Source organism: Juglans microcarpa x Juglans regia, chromosome 6D (genome assembly GCF_004785595.1).
Source record: "Juglans microcarpa x Juglans regia isolate MS1-56 chromosome 6D, Jm3101_v1.0, whole genome shotgun sequence".
NCBI lineage: Eukaryota > Viridiplantae > Streptophyta > Magnoliopsida > Fagales > Juglandaceae > Juglans > Juglans microcarpa x Juglans regia.
The window spans coordinates 19,325,854-19,340,435 of record NC_054604.1 but is presented as its reverse complement, the minus strand read 5'-3'; the positions used below and the strand labels follow the sequence as shown (position 1 = coordinate 19,340,435).

The window sequence follows — 14,582 nt, the reverse complement described above, 5'->3', positions numbered from 1 at the left end:
AGAGATGTTTCTGAGAATGCTCTACTTATTTTGTTAGTGTTCAAACTTAAATTCTCTTGCTTTGTTTGAATCCTATATTTTCTTTGTAGCCCTCACCCTTGCCTTAGGGCTGAAAAACCGACCGGTCGGTTCGGTTTTGGGCCCAAACCGAGACCGACCGGTCGGTTTGTTAGAGCCTCAAAACCGGCCGAAACCGACCGAATGAGGGTATGAAAACCGACCGGTTCGGTTACCGGCCGGTTCACGGTCGGTTTGTCGGGTTTGGGCCGGTTTGGGCCACTGTGTTTGGGCCGGTTTTGGCACTGTTTGGGCCATTTTAAGACCCAATTCAACCTCTTTTTCAGCTCATTTTGTTATTCAAAATCATCTACTACAAAGACTTTTTTTTTTCCAAAATTTTTAAAATTAATTAATTAAATCAATTTCTTTTTAATTTTAATCATGCCATGCATATATTATTAGTAACTAATAACTATTAACTAGTAACTACTACATATATACTACTTATATTTTATAGTCTTATTATCTTATATACTAAATTATTAATTACTAGATAAATAAAAAAAAACTCCACTAGATGTTTAATACACATTACAAACAAAATTAAATTGTCTTAAGCAACAAATAACAATTGTTTTTGAATAAAACTCAAAAAATCTTCATTCTTCAGTCTGCAGTCTTCGACTCTTCAATCATCAATAGTTGTGATGTATGATGCTCCTAACTCTATAAGAAAACACCAAATAATCAAATTATCAATATTAATAAATTAGGATAATGAAAACAAATTAAATTAAATAATAAAAATAAATGAATATGGAATTGAATGAGAAAAAGTTAAAAACACATTACCAGATTCTACTACAAAGCTCTCAACATTATCCATGGAGTCTCGAATATCAATTGGCGTTGACGGATGTCGCAACCAATTCTGAGTACAAATAAGTGCCTCAACAGTTCTTGGAGCCAAGGAACTCCGAAAAGGATCAAGTACCCGACCTCCCGTACTAAATGCGGACTCTGATGCAACCGTGGAAACAGGCATGGCTAACACGTCTCGTGCAATTCTCGCAAGTATAGGATAGTTAGGCTCATTCACTTTCCACCAATTCAACAAATCAAAAGATTGACTGAATGCCTCACAACCATTTGATAAATACCGATCAATCTCTGTTTTGGTAGATGTAGATCCAGAGGCAGTCGATGCTTGCAACCACTCATAAAAAAGTTGTGACTCAAGATTGTCTTCAACATCATCTGGAGGTGCAGATGACGGAGGGGAAACATGTTCTCTGCTACTCGAGGAAGAACCGAACGTAGCATTATACTCCTCATACATGTCTGATAATAATTGTCTCACCCTCGACAATAAATCTTCAACCCAATTATGATCATAAATTTTTTTCAAGTGAAAAGTAAGAATCCCCAACTTACTACGTGGATCAAGGAGAACTGCAATCAACAACAACAAATTCAGTCTATCCAATGAACCCCAATACTTATCAAATTTCATTCTCATGCTTATGGCCATGCTCATCAAACAAGTATTCTGACTCTCACACAGTCTAACCAACTCTTTTTGGAGCCTACAAATCTCCAAAAAACTTGTGTTTGCCGTGACATGTAAAGAACCAGAAAATCGACAAGTGGCATCATAAAACATTTTCAAAAATTTTACAAAAACCCGCACTGTCTCCCACTCGTCAGCTCTAGGAGGCCCAATGTTTCCATCCTTAAAGTAAGAAAGAAAATTGTAGTCCTCACTCTCCATTCGCCTAAAAGCCTTTTCAAATTTCTCAGCAGCCTCCAACATCATGTAAGTTGAATTCCATCGGGTTTGTACATCAAGGCACAACATTTTTTTACAATCAATTTTTTCCTTTTCTGCACATCTCTTAAACTTGTCTAATCTTGCAGGGGAGGAGCGCACATATCTAACAGCATTTCTAACCATTGTAATGGCATCATCACACTCCTTAAGACCCTCATTCACGACAAGATTTAGAATATGAGCACAACATCTCATGTGCATATACTTCCCTTCCAACATATTCTCCGTCAAAAAATGTCTCAAATATGCAATTGCAGTATCATTTGAGCTAGCATTATCAACAGTAACAGTAAATATCTTATCAATGCCCCAATGAAGGAGGCACGATTCAACATATTTTCCAATGGTATCCCCTCGATGATTAGGGATTAAACAAAAATTTATAATTTTCTTCTGTAATTTCCAATCACTATCAATGAAATGGGCAGTTAAACACATATAATTAAGATTTTGTACCGATGTCCACGTATCGGTAGTTAATGAAATCCTCATTCCCCCATCTTTGAATAACTTTTTAAGTTTGGCTTTTTCAGATGCAAATAGTTTCATACAATCTCTTGCAACCGTCACTCGACATGGCACTTTAAATCTAGGTTCAAGCAACCAAACCATCTTCTTAAATCCTTGCCCTTCAACAATTCTAAATGGTAATTCATCGAGAATTACCATCTCCGCAAGCGCCATCCTCACAGCCTCCTCACTATATTTATGAGTTACAAGATTTCTTAAAGAATTATCACTCTCTCCAAACCCCTCCGAGGATACCTCACCTGCCAATGTTGTTTGTATTTATCTAAAGGCCCACGCTTATGAGGATTTTTGAGACATGAAGGTAGATGGTTTTGCATAGTTGAAGTTCCGTTCCTCTTCGAGTGGCAAGCGTATATCTTGCCACAATAATTGCACTTGGCCTTAGGATCATCTACGGAACAACCCTCAACTTTTGTAAAATGATCCCAAACAATTGACGGATCCTTCCCCTTTCGTTTCTTAGGAAGTGGACAATTACTACTATTAGGGGCACTTGAAGTCGAGAGTTTTGGTATTTGGGAGTTCGAATCAAGATCAATTGGACTTGACGAAGAATCCATCTAACATGTAAAAACAAGAAAGAACAAAAAATCACCCCAATTGTTAATTACACAGCAGCTAGTTTGCAACGTGGCAAACATCACAAATCTAAGATTCTAATCTACATTTTAGATCGCTCATAAATCTCACAAATTATTTTACTTTCAATAAACATCACAAATTATTTATAACATAAAATTCATAAATTTTACTTTCAATAAACATCACAAATTATTTATAACATAAACATTCATAAATTTTACTTTCAATAAACATCACAAATTATTTTTTTTCAACAAAATTACATCCAAATTTCAATCCGTGAATGGCAATGCACACTGCGAAAATCAATCAAAATTTTTCATCAAAATGATATTCACTATTTCAATCATCTCAAACAAAGCAAACACAATCCCTAACCCTAGATTGAAATACCAAATCAGAAAACAAAAACCCTAATCCAAAAATTGATCCTCGGATTCTAAATAAAAAAATAAAAAATACTTATAAATAAATAAATATGAAAATCATACCTAAAATGCTAAAAACAACAATGGAGAGTCGGTTTGCCGGAGGAAGTCTCGCCGCTGCTGGACGGTGGACTGCTGGGCGTCGGTGAGCCGTGAGTGGCTGGAGTCATGGATGGCGTCGTGGCGATGCGGCGTCACGGCTCGAACTCGAAGTCGTTGAAGTCGTTGAAACCGAAGGTCCGAAACGGCGAAGCCGCGAAATCGTTAGCTGAGAGAGAGAGAGAGAGAGAGAGAGAGAGAGAGAGAGAGAGAGAGGGAGGCGGAAAGAGAGTGAGCTGTGAGAGTGAGTCTGTGAGTGTGAGAGTCTGGGGGTTGGGGGCGAAGCCGCGAAGGGACAAAATATGCCCTAGGGCTGAACGGCGCCGTTCCGTTTAATTTTTTTTTTCTAACTTTAATAAGTTAAACGACGTCGTTTCACTTATTTAAGTAAAACGACGTCGTTTAATAAATTAATATATTTAAAAATATATATATATACGGCGTCGGCCGGTTTTTCGGTTTTTGGTTGGTTCAAACCGCAACCGAACCGGCCGACGCCGGTTTTGATGATTTATCACCGACGGCCGACCGGTTCCCTACCGGTTTCGGCCGGTTCCGAGCTCCGGCGGTCGGTCTGAGTCGGTCTCGGCCGGTTTTACAATTTTCTGTACAGCCCTACCTTGCCTTACAGTACAAGCATAATAAAGACCTATTGATCCCTGGTGATAGTTTCTATTCTACATTAGTGGAGAGTGATTTGAAAAGCAAGCCTATAGAGTTTTTAAAGATCCATTATTGATTTACTTGTTTGTGTAAAACTATCCGTGGAGCTAATAATGAAGTGATAATGATGGGTATGCATGAATGTGGGGATGACTAATGTGGTGGAATTGAGTTTTCAATCAGTTTTTGGACTTGATTGATCTTGAATGATTCCTTTGAATTATATACTTTAGACAATCTTTGAGGCAATAAATTCTGTGAAACAAACCAATGCTTGTTTTAATTGTCTTTTTTTCTTGTTTGCTAGGGCGAGCAAAACTTGAGTTCGGGGGTATTTGATAAGTGTCATTTTTATGTGATTTTTATTACTCTTTTATTTATAAAAAATATCATTTTTCCTTCAATACTATTGATTTTATTTTATTTCTACATATTTTTATTTATTTTCTTAAATTTGAATGAATGAGAAGATTTAGTGCAAAAGGAGAGTATTTTGGTATTAAACACCAGAAGGCGCGACCAAAAGGCGCGACCAGATGGTGTGAAGATTTGGCAACAAGGCTTCAGGCAGTTAGATTGTGCGACTAGTCTAAATGACAAACTTAAAAGATCAACCTAAATGACATCGTGGACAACAACTAGAAAAGGCGAGAGAAGTCTTTCATCCCGGTCGGTGAGAAGAGGGTCGTATGGTCTTTCTGACCTCCATGCCCGTTCATTTGTGACCTCTGCGACTGCCAGTTATATTCGCACATGGCATCTGCCCGGTGGAACTCTTTCGAGTTCCGCAATCAATCTATCGGCAACCAAATCCTTCTGAACTCTGCAATTCAAGCTGTATATCATTGAATCTTCCATTTTAGATAATTCCAATATTCTTGGGATAATTTTCATTTATATTAACATCTATCCTTAGAAACTATTTTTCAGATTTTTAAAGGCTAAATTGTAACCGCATTTATTTTGTTTCTGGATTTGAGTTTTGACATCTATTTAATCTCGTCTTGTGGAATGAATAGGGGGCCTGGATTCTTAATCTTAGTTTTAGTTTTAGTCTGAGTCTGAATTTAGAGTTCCATAATTTATTCTTGAAGTGTTCTTTCAAGGAGGCGGATTTGGATAGCAGAGGCGAGAGCCGCATGTTTCCTCAACCGACTTCAACGAAGAATACCAGTTTTATTTTTTAAAATTCCATTATGAACTAATTCTATTATCTAGACATTTGATGTAGCCTAGTATTAAACACAGTTTATATTCCAAATTATTTTATTTTCAATATTTCCATGATTCAGTGTTTATTCATTTTTTTTAATACTTATAATTTTCTAGCTAATATTGTTCGATTTTTCAGATTACAATAAGACCGAGCAGTGATTTGTGATTAAAGTTATAGGATTAAATACCATTAGTTGAGTGAAAATAAATATGCTTTATCGCGACTAGTGTGATTTTCAAGAAAAATTCAAAGAATTTAATGAGTTTCCAATTAGTTAAATTCATATGGAGTTATTAGTTGGAGATATTTTTGATATTATTTGAGAGTAAATATTGAATAGTTAAGGGATTTTTATCATCAACTTGGGATAATTGAGATTTTATAATAAGAAAGAATAAATTGTGTGAGATTTGATAGGTGAAATTAAACACTTTATATCTATTTTTATTATTTTTAAAATCTTAATTTTAAATGTTCTTTTCTTCAATTTAATTTAGATAATCCACTCTTCAAAATTCGGTGTTCCAAATAGTAATTAATTTGGTCAATTTCAATACTCAATAGCATAATTATTCCCTATGAGTTCGATATCCGTTTTCTTTAAAAAACTTTACTACTTGTTACAATTCTGTGCACTTGGAGATATATTTATATGCGAACACTGGGTAACCTCTGATGTTAAAATTAGTAATTATTCTTGGAAGTTTGTAAATAAGTAAAAGGGTCGAGGGATCAAAGACTTTTGGAGTTGGCTATTTATACCGTGAGGGGTAAATCGTCTATCTCCAAAAAGTTTGTGCCTTCTTTCTATTTCTATTGTTAGACCTTCTCTAATGCGGCGTGGCTCTGCGAAGGCTTCATATATGTGGCGTGTAGCTCAGCAGCGGTGCCATTAATGTTGCATGGTTCCCTGACTTTGCGTCTGGTCTATATTAGCCGTAGATGGTTTGATGCCGATGGATTGAGGGTCCTCCACATTTCCCGTTGTAGTCTGTGCAAGTCTTTGGGTTTTGAAAGCGGTCGCAGATTGTCAGGCTGAGCTGTCTTGTTGACTATTTAGTGCCTCTTCTTGGCAGGTGTTCCATCCCCTATATGGACTTGGGGGCCCTCAAGCCGAATATTGGGCCTAGGCCCAGTGGGCTTTAAGCAGTGGGAAAAACTCCTTAAAGTTACCCCGCCAATTCGTCTTAGACAAGTCTGATGAGTGTACGAAAGTGCACTGTAAATACCCTATTATTGGACTAAAATGCTGAAATATGAATATAAATCATAAGAATTAATTTGTATTATTGAATTAAGTTTCTATTTACTTTGGGATACTCCTAAATAGATTTTTATGTCTAATTTCAGGGTCTATAAAAGAGCAAGTCAAATTTCAGTCAAATTTAAAGGACTTTCATGTGAGCAAGATATTAGAATAACCTAAAAACTTTCAATGACTGTATGACTCTTCAAATAAGGATAATGATGGGGTTTGAAAGTAATTCGAATCAAGAGAAAAAGTCAGAGTCCAAAACGAGATAGGAGATAGCTTGGACATACTTTAGTATTTTGATCGTAACTTTCTACTCACATATTCGATTGATGCAATTTTTAAGGCATTGGAAAGATATTTTAATGGGCTACAAATTTATCTCTTATAAGGATTTCTAAATTCAAACTCCTGAAGGACGTAAGTGGCTAACAATTTGAGTCCTAAAATTTAGGCGATTTTTTTATGCGAGAATCATGAAGATATTAAGATTTCTTTCCTACCCTATATAAGCATATCATTAGCACGAAACTGAGTAATCTTGGAGAGAAGGAGACACAATTCTAGAGAAGAGAAAAATATCATTTTTATTATTTAGTTCTTTTATGGAGAACTAAATCTAGGGTAAAGCCTAGGCCGGAAATTGATTGGTGAAAATAATTTAATTATATTTCAATATATATAATAAGCTTTATTGTTTAAGATTCTAGGATTCAATTCTCTATTTGTTTTGGATATTATAAGTTTGAGGCAATTATATTAAATCTTGCTATGATTTGATTTTGTTGAGCTATTTGATTATGAATATATGATTATGACTTTAATAGACTTTTCATGCCATTGATGTGATTTTTTGCTGCATTATTGTTTGTGAGCATAGTATCATCTTTAGATCTGATATTCATTTTTATATATGAAAACCGTGGTTTGTAAAGAGAGAATAGATTCTAGAATTAAATTTGAGAAAGTATATGAATATATTGTTATATCTTCCAATTAGGAATTTGGTACTATAATTCTTAATTGTGTATATTGTTTGGATTGAAAAAGTCAGAGTATTGGATCTGGTTGATGGAAGCCCAAAGCTTTACTTGCCTTCTTATCCATGCCCTAAGCTCATTTTAATTACGTATTTTATGTAGAATTTTCAGATTATTGTCATATTATAATTTTTTTCTTTTTTTTTAAACTTGTGTCTTGTTGTGTTTCTTCCGACTCCCTGTGGAACGATATCCTGAACTATATTATAACACTGCATATTAGTTTGGGCATAATTAAATTTTGGCGCCGTTGCCGGGGAGACGGTTAAAGAATCGATACAAATAATTTATTTCAGCAGTTTGTAAAGGCGGTAACTTCGTTCCATCTTTTAGCTTGCTTTTTTATTATTTTTTCTTTCTTTTCATAGTATTTTTAGTTTTTGGTATTTTTTTTTACCTTGCATGCACATGTATAGAGACACATTGGGTAGATTTGCTTGTAGGTCTGTGCTAGTGTCAGAATCAAATTTTTTTAAATCATTTATTTGACAATCCATCTAGTCCCGAAGAAATGAGTGAACATGAATATCAACCCACTAGAACTTTTCAGGATTACTTCCACCCTACACGCACAGCCACACCATCATGCATCATGTTTCCAGCCAACACCTGTCAACTTGATTTTAAAATAGGGATGATACAACTACTTCCCACCTTTCATGGTTTATAGAATGAAAATCCTTATTTGCACATTAGGGAGTTTAATGAAGTAGTTGCGAGTTTTCATAGTCATAATGCTACAGATGATCTTGTGAGACTTAAGTTCTTTCATTTCACTTTGAAGGATAGAACAAAGAGCTGGCTGTACTCACTAAGACCACGATCCATAGGATCATGGAATGAGATGACATATGTCTTCTTTAACAAATACTTTCCCCAACATAAGACTAATACTTTGAAGAGGTAGATCTCCACCTTTGCATAAAAGGATAGTGAGACTTTGTATCAGACTTGGGAGAGGTTTAAGGAGTTGTTGAGTATGCGTCCTCACCATGCGTTTGAGAACTAGCGCTTAGTTAGTTATTTCTATGAGGGATTTACACCTAGAGAGTGTCAATTCATAGAGATAATGTGTAACGAGTGAATTTTAGTAGAAAAATCCAGATGAGGCCATAAAATATCTCAATGAGCTTGCTGAAAAAACTCACACTTAGATCAGACCCAGTGCTATCGAGAGTACAAATAGGTCACGGCCTGCTAGAAATCTAAATGGTGGTAATTTACCATCTTAGAGAAGAGGATAACCTAAAAGCTAAGGTGAAGATGCTTACTAGGGAGTTAAAGGTTTTAAAAACTAAAGATTTAAGCCAACACACATGGCTACTCATGTTGAGTCCTTTGGACTGTGTTTTGTGTGTGGTGGGGTAGATCATTTAGCTTAAGAGTGCTCCACATTTGCTAAAATGAGGGGAACCTATGATGAACAATGTAATGCCTTAGCTTAGGTATGTATAAAAAGTCTTTTACACCTTTCTTTGATACCTACAATTTGGGGTGGCGTAATCACCCCAATTTTAGCTGAAAATTTGAAAACTAGCAGCCTGCACAACCACTTAGAGCTTATCCTACACCACATCATGCATCATCTTCTTTTAAGAAGTCTTCAAATGAAAAATGTAATGCCTTAGGTATGTATAAGAAGTCTTTTACACCTTTCTCTGATACCTACAATTTGGGGTGGCATAATCACCCCAATTTTAGCTAAAAATTTGAAAACTAGCAGCCTGCACAACCACTTAGAGCTTATCCTACACCATATCATGCATCATCTTCTTCTAAGAACCCCTTAGAAGATATTTTATATGCTTTTATTGAGGCACATAGTAAAACTAATCAAAAGTTTGAATATTTGATTATGCAGGTTATTGAAGAAAATAAGGAGATAAAAAGCCATGTATCCAAGTTGCTGAGCTCTTTGAGTGTGAATGAGCGTGGCAAGTTCCCTTCTCAAACTCAATCCACACCCTAAGGTCAACATATGGCTCAAGGAAATTTGAAGGAGATCAATACCATTGTGACATGAAGTGGTAAGTCCTTACACATCCCAACAACTGATAAGCTAGAGGATGTTGAAGAGGAACAAAGCAATGATAGTGCCGAGTTGCCCAAGAAAGCCGAGGTAATTAAGAGCCTAGTTAAAGTACCATTTCCTCAAGCTTTAAAATCTGGTATGAGAACTTTGGATTCTAGCAATGAAATCTTGGAGAACTTCAGACAGGTAAAAATTAATCTTCCTCTTTTGCATGTTATTAAACAAGCTCCTACTTATGTAAAAGTTCTCAAAGATTTGTGTACAATTAAGATAAAGCATCATGCTAAGAAGACAGAATTCCTAACAGAACAAGTTAGTGCTCTAATTGAGCAGCGAATTCCTCTTAAGTATAAGGATCCTGGTTGTCCAACCATTGCATGTAAAATTGAAAATCATGAGTTTGGGCAAGCCTTGCTAGATTTAGGAACTAGTGTAAATTTGATGCCTTATTTCATTTATTTACAGCTTAGTTTGGGTGAAATTAATCCCACTTCTGTTGTGCTTCAATTGGCTGACCGTTCAGTTAAGAAATTGAGAGAGATAGTTGAGGATGGTTTGATCCAAATTAAAAAATTTTACTACCCTGTTGATTTTTTAATTTTGAACACCCAGTCGGTTGTTGAGTCTGACTCTAAGACTCCTCGCATATTATGTAGACTTTTCCTTGCTAAGGCTAATGCACTTATAAATTGCAATGTGCTGATGAAATTATCTTTTAGAGACATGACTATGGAGGTCAACATATTCCACATCAGTAAGCAGCCCAGGGAGGATGATGAGTGCCAACAAACATACATGATTCACGCACTCATAGACAAGGGAGTTCACACAACTCATGATTCTGATTCCCCTGAATATTTCCTTGTTAATTCTGAATTTGATATTATTTGTGATTCATTTGATGTTGATATTTGTGCTATTTTTTATGAAACTCAGGATTATGGAACACAGGCTTGACAACTGAAATTTGAGGAGTTGCCTAACAAAAGTGAAAAACAAATTCCTTCAAGCATGGAGAGTCCCAAATTGGAATTGAAACTGCCGCCCTCAGGTTTAAAGCATGCATTTCTCGGCCTAGGTGACACTTCTTCTATTAGTATTTCTTCGGAATTGAATGCAGGTAACCTTAGAAAATTTTAGTTGATCGAGTTAGAGGAATTGAAAAATAATGCTTATGAGAACTCTAAAATCTATAAGGCTAAAATGAAAGTGTTTCATGATAAAAGTATTGTTAGGAAGACATTTAAGCCTAATGACCGAGTATACTTATATGATTTTAGACTTCACAAGCACCCAGGAAAACTTTGGTCTAGGTGGACCAGCCCCTTTGTAGTGAAGCATATTTTTGAAAATGAGGTGGTAGGAATTGAGGACCCTAGGGATGGCTAGGTCTTTAAAGTAAATGGTCAACACCTTAAAATCCTTATTGGTAGACAACTGCCTGAAGTGGAAGACATTCCACTTGCAGACCTGGTTTATCAACCTCAACAACAACAAATGCTGGAAATTGTGATAAGCGTTCATTGATTTTTTTGAACTAGACACTTCTTTAGAGAATATCATTGTATGGTTTGTGATATAATGGCGAATATACTTGGGATATGATGAAGGTCAATTTAGGATTAACGTTTGAACGTTTGAAGCCAATCCTTTGAATTATAGATACCTAGTAGCCAATTTTGAGCCAAGAAACACGTATAGCCTTTTTTTTTTTTTTTTATATACCTACATTATCCATATTTCCCCGCATTAGAGTATAACATATACACTGATTTTTCCCTACCCTTATTACTTTCAAGTGTACGACCATGGAGTGGAAGTAGAAAGAGGTAGCTGAGGCCCATGCCGACTTGATAAAATCCCAGGGGGAAGTCGGCGAGCTCCACATTGAGGCATCACTTGCTTGCGAGGTGAGGGATACATTGCAGCAATCCCTTGACAAATGGCAGTCAGAGCTTGAGTGGCTGTAGGTTGATATCCTGGAGCTGCATCAGCAGTGGGACACAAACAACTGTCGATCAAATGGCTCAGCACTCAAGTTCAAGATATTAACGAGTCAGCAATGGTGAGGAGGAAAATCCTGAAGGAGGAAGGGCAGCGAATGAAAGATGCGGAGGCTGCCCTGGAAGTAACCAGGCTGGCTCTTAAAGGCCGCAAGTTACCATTCGAGGTTTGTAGGAGGATCTGTCTTATATTCGTGGTGTCTGCGACGATGTGTGGGACTTCGGCTATAAAGAAGGCTTGGAGTGGATGAATACTCACATTCTTTAAAACCTCCAATGTGACCTCAAGGTTATGAATGTGGGGGAATTTTCCCCACACGAGGAGTTTCTGTAGCGGCGCAACATCCTTGGGAATAGTCTGATCCCGAGCGGCCTTGGTGATGGCCCTGCGGAGAATGACCCTGCCTGTTGAAGGCGGATTTTCCAAGCAGATCTTCTTTCTAATCCTCCATTGTTGTGGTCCCGGACCCCATGTTCTCGTTCTCGCCCTTTTACTTATAGGGCTCGACTTCGAAGCTATTCCCACCCAGCGTCTTCATTTCCTCCAACAATTTCTTCTTCCTCTCCACAGCCAGCGGGTGGTTTCGAGTATTTCCTGGGCGATGGTCATCACCGTACGACTTAGTTAATTGCCTTAGTACACCCCTACTGATGTTTTGAGGGAACCTCAGGCGTTATCGACATGTCGCAGTGGTGGAGATCTCTGCTTGCTACTCGCATGGAAGTATAATTTGATCGAGCTCAGTTGCAGTGATGATTGGCCTTCGTCCAGTAAGGGGTTCTCAATGTAGAAATCAACTCCGAGATGTTCTTATTCTTGGCAGTATCTTCATTGTTGTTGGATATTTTCAGCTCATCCTATTTCAGATGAGTCTGAGAACATTGCGGTCTTCTAGTACTCTTGGATTATCCCTGGCTGTTTTACAGTCTAGGTTGACGGTCGGGGGCACTGGAACTTATTTTTTGAAGATATAGGGTCTCAAGTTGTAACTTGTTCTTGTAGCTCTGCGGCTTTATGATGTAACTTGTTTCTTGTAGCTCTGCGATTTTATGGTGTAACTTTTTTCTTGTAGCTTTGCGGCTTTATGATGTAACTTATTCCTTATAGCTTTCAGTGATTAATAAAATTACCTTTTGTTGATTATATCCAGCTATATTTTTTTCCGCATTCTTTACACTGTTCTTTTTTTTTTTTTCTCTTTTTGTTTTTCAGGGCTGGCTAGGGTAGAGCTCGGTCGCGAGGGTTTGCCACATAATGCCTCTTGTAATCCACCCTGCTAGTGCTCGATCAACATTCAACGACCTCGCCTGCTGGCGGTCTTCCAGCTTATGCTCTTTTTGTTGGCCCTCACTATGTATCCATCTTTCCAAACCTTCATGACTTTGCTTGAGGTGCAGGCGTCTTCCATATTTAAGTAGTGGGAAAATCCCCTTACAGCGATTAATGGTTTCCAGCAATATTTCAGATCAATTTATATATTCTGAAATTGATGATAACAAAATACATGACTTAGTAACATTCTAATATTAGAAAATTAATGTTAGGTCAATTGACCAGTTGGATTTTTTCTTCTTCTTCCTGGAGCTTTCTGGAATGGGACTGCTACTTATATCCCTGTGGCCACTCAGCAATATATATAGATATACTAGACACAAATCAAATATAGAAGACATAACATTGATATCAAAGTTTAATTATATATTTAGAGGCCAAGCATATATATATGCTCAAGCATATATACTAGAATACATTCTCAACTTCATCGTATCAATGTACCAATAGTACTAGACATTGTACCATGTATCAGACTCCATAAAGTCATGTCAAAATATACAAGACATCATGATAAGTGTTCTTCAGTCAACATTGGTGCAAATTAACTATATATATACATATGTGGGAGATAACTTTTGTACAATTATTTAGAGCATACAACTATAGCACCAAACTAATCAGTGGAAGTTAAGTGCTTCTTCAATACTGCTTAACATATGGTCATAAATATTTATTTGTCTTGGTTGCTTCAACTCTTCTCCTTCATCAAATTAGATCTCAAGTTCCATTTTCCTACATGCATAAGTTTTCACAATGTTATGTAAACCTGACCATGTAATGTTTTGGGAACGATGAAGAATAAGAACAACAACCATATATATATATATATAGAAAATTTAAATCCTATATATACACACAACATGTGCAGAGTGGCTATCCCCATCAACACCCAAATATTTATATGCATAATGGAAGGACACTTTAACATATTTATGTGTGTGTGTGTGTGTGTGTATGTGTGTGTGTGTCCACTTCACGTTGCCAACACCACAACAGACGACCCTACATCATCCACTACCAATATGTCCAGAACCAACAGAACAACATGAAAAACAACTCATAGACATAGTTGGGAAAATAAATAACCAACACAACAGCAACAAACACACACATATTTATGTATTTTGCAAGTTTACCTGTTAACACAAGCTACCAACACAACAACCAATATTTTCTTGTGTGGAGCATTAGTTCTATAACCAAAACATGCATGTGCTGATAACTCATCTCTCCATTCTGGCTAGCACCAACATACAATTTCAAAACTTATTCCACCAACCATTGAGATCTAACATCTGCTGACCCCCACTCCTGACCTTCCAAGTTCCCAACCACCCAATCATCACTTCAAAAAAACTCACTCTAGAGTTATCTCCCATCAGTTTCCAAAAGGGCTACCATCATGGCCTCTCAAAATATATTTATACAAAAAACTCCCTACAAAATCCTTAGTCAATTGCCTGAGTCTCTTTTGGAGACTCTCCCTGTGATTGCTACCGTGACATAGAGTAGGTCAATAATTTTTCAAATTCAGCTTGCTTTTGCAATAGATCCTGCACATTTGACTTT

At 36.8% G+C, this 14,582-nt stretch overlaps 1 non-coding gene across 1 annotated transcript; it reads right to left on the bottom strand.

Moving 5' to 3' along the window:
• Window positions 1-8,534: 8,534 nt before the first annotated feature.
• LOC121236264 lies at window positions 8,535-8,641 on the bottom strand. Its single transcript, XR_005934704.1, has one exon. It is a non-coding gene; the product is annotated as a small nucleolar RNA R71 (small nucleolar RNA).
• Between the last annotated feature and the right edge of the window lie 5,941 nt (window positions 8,642-14,582).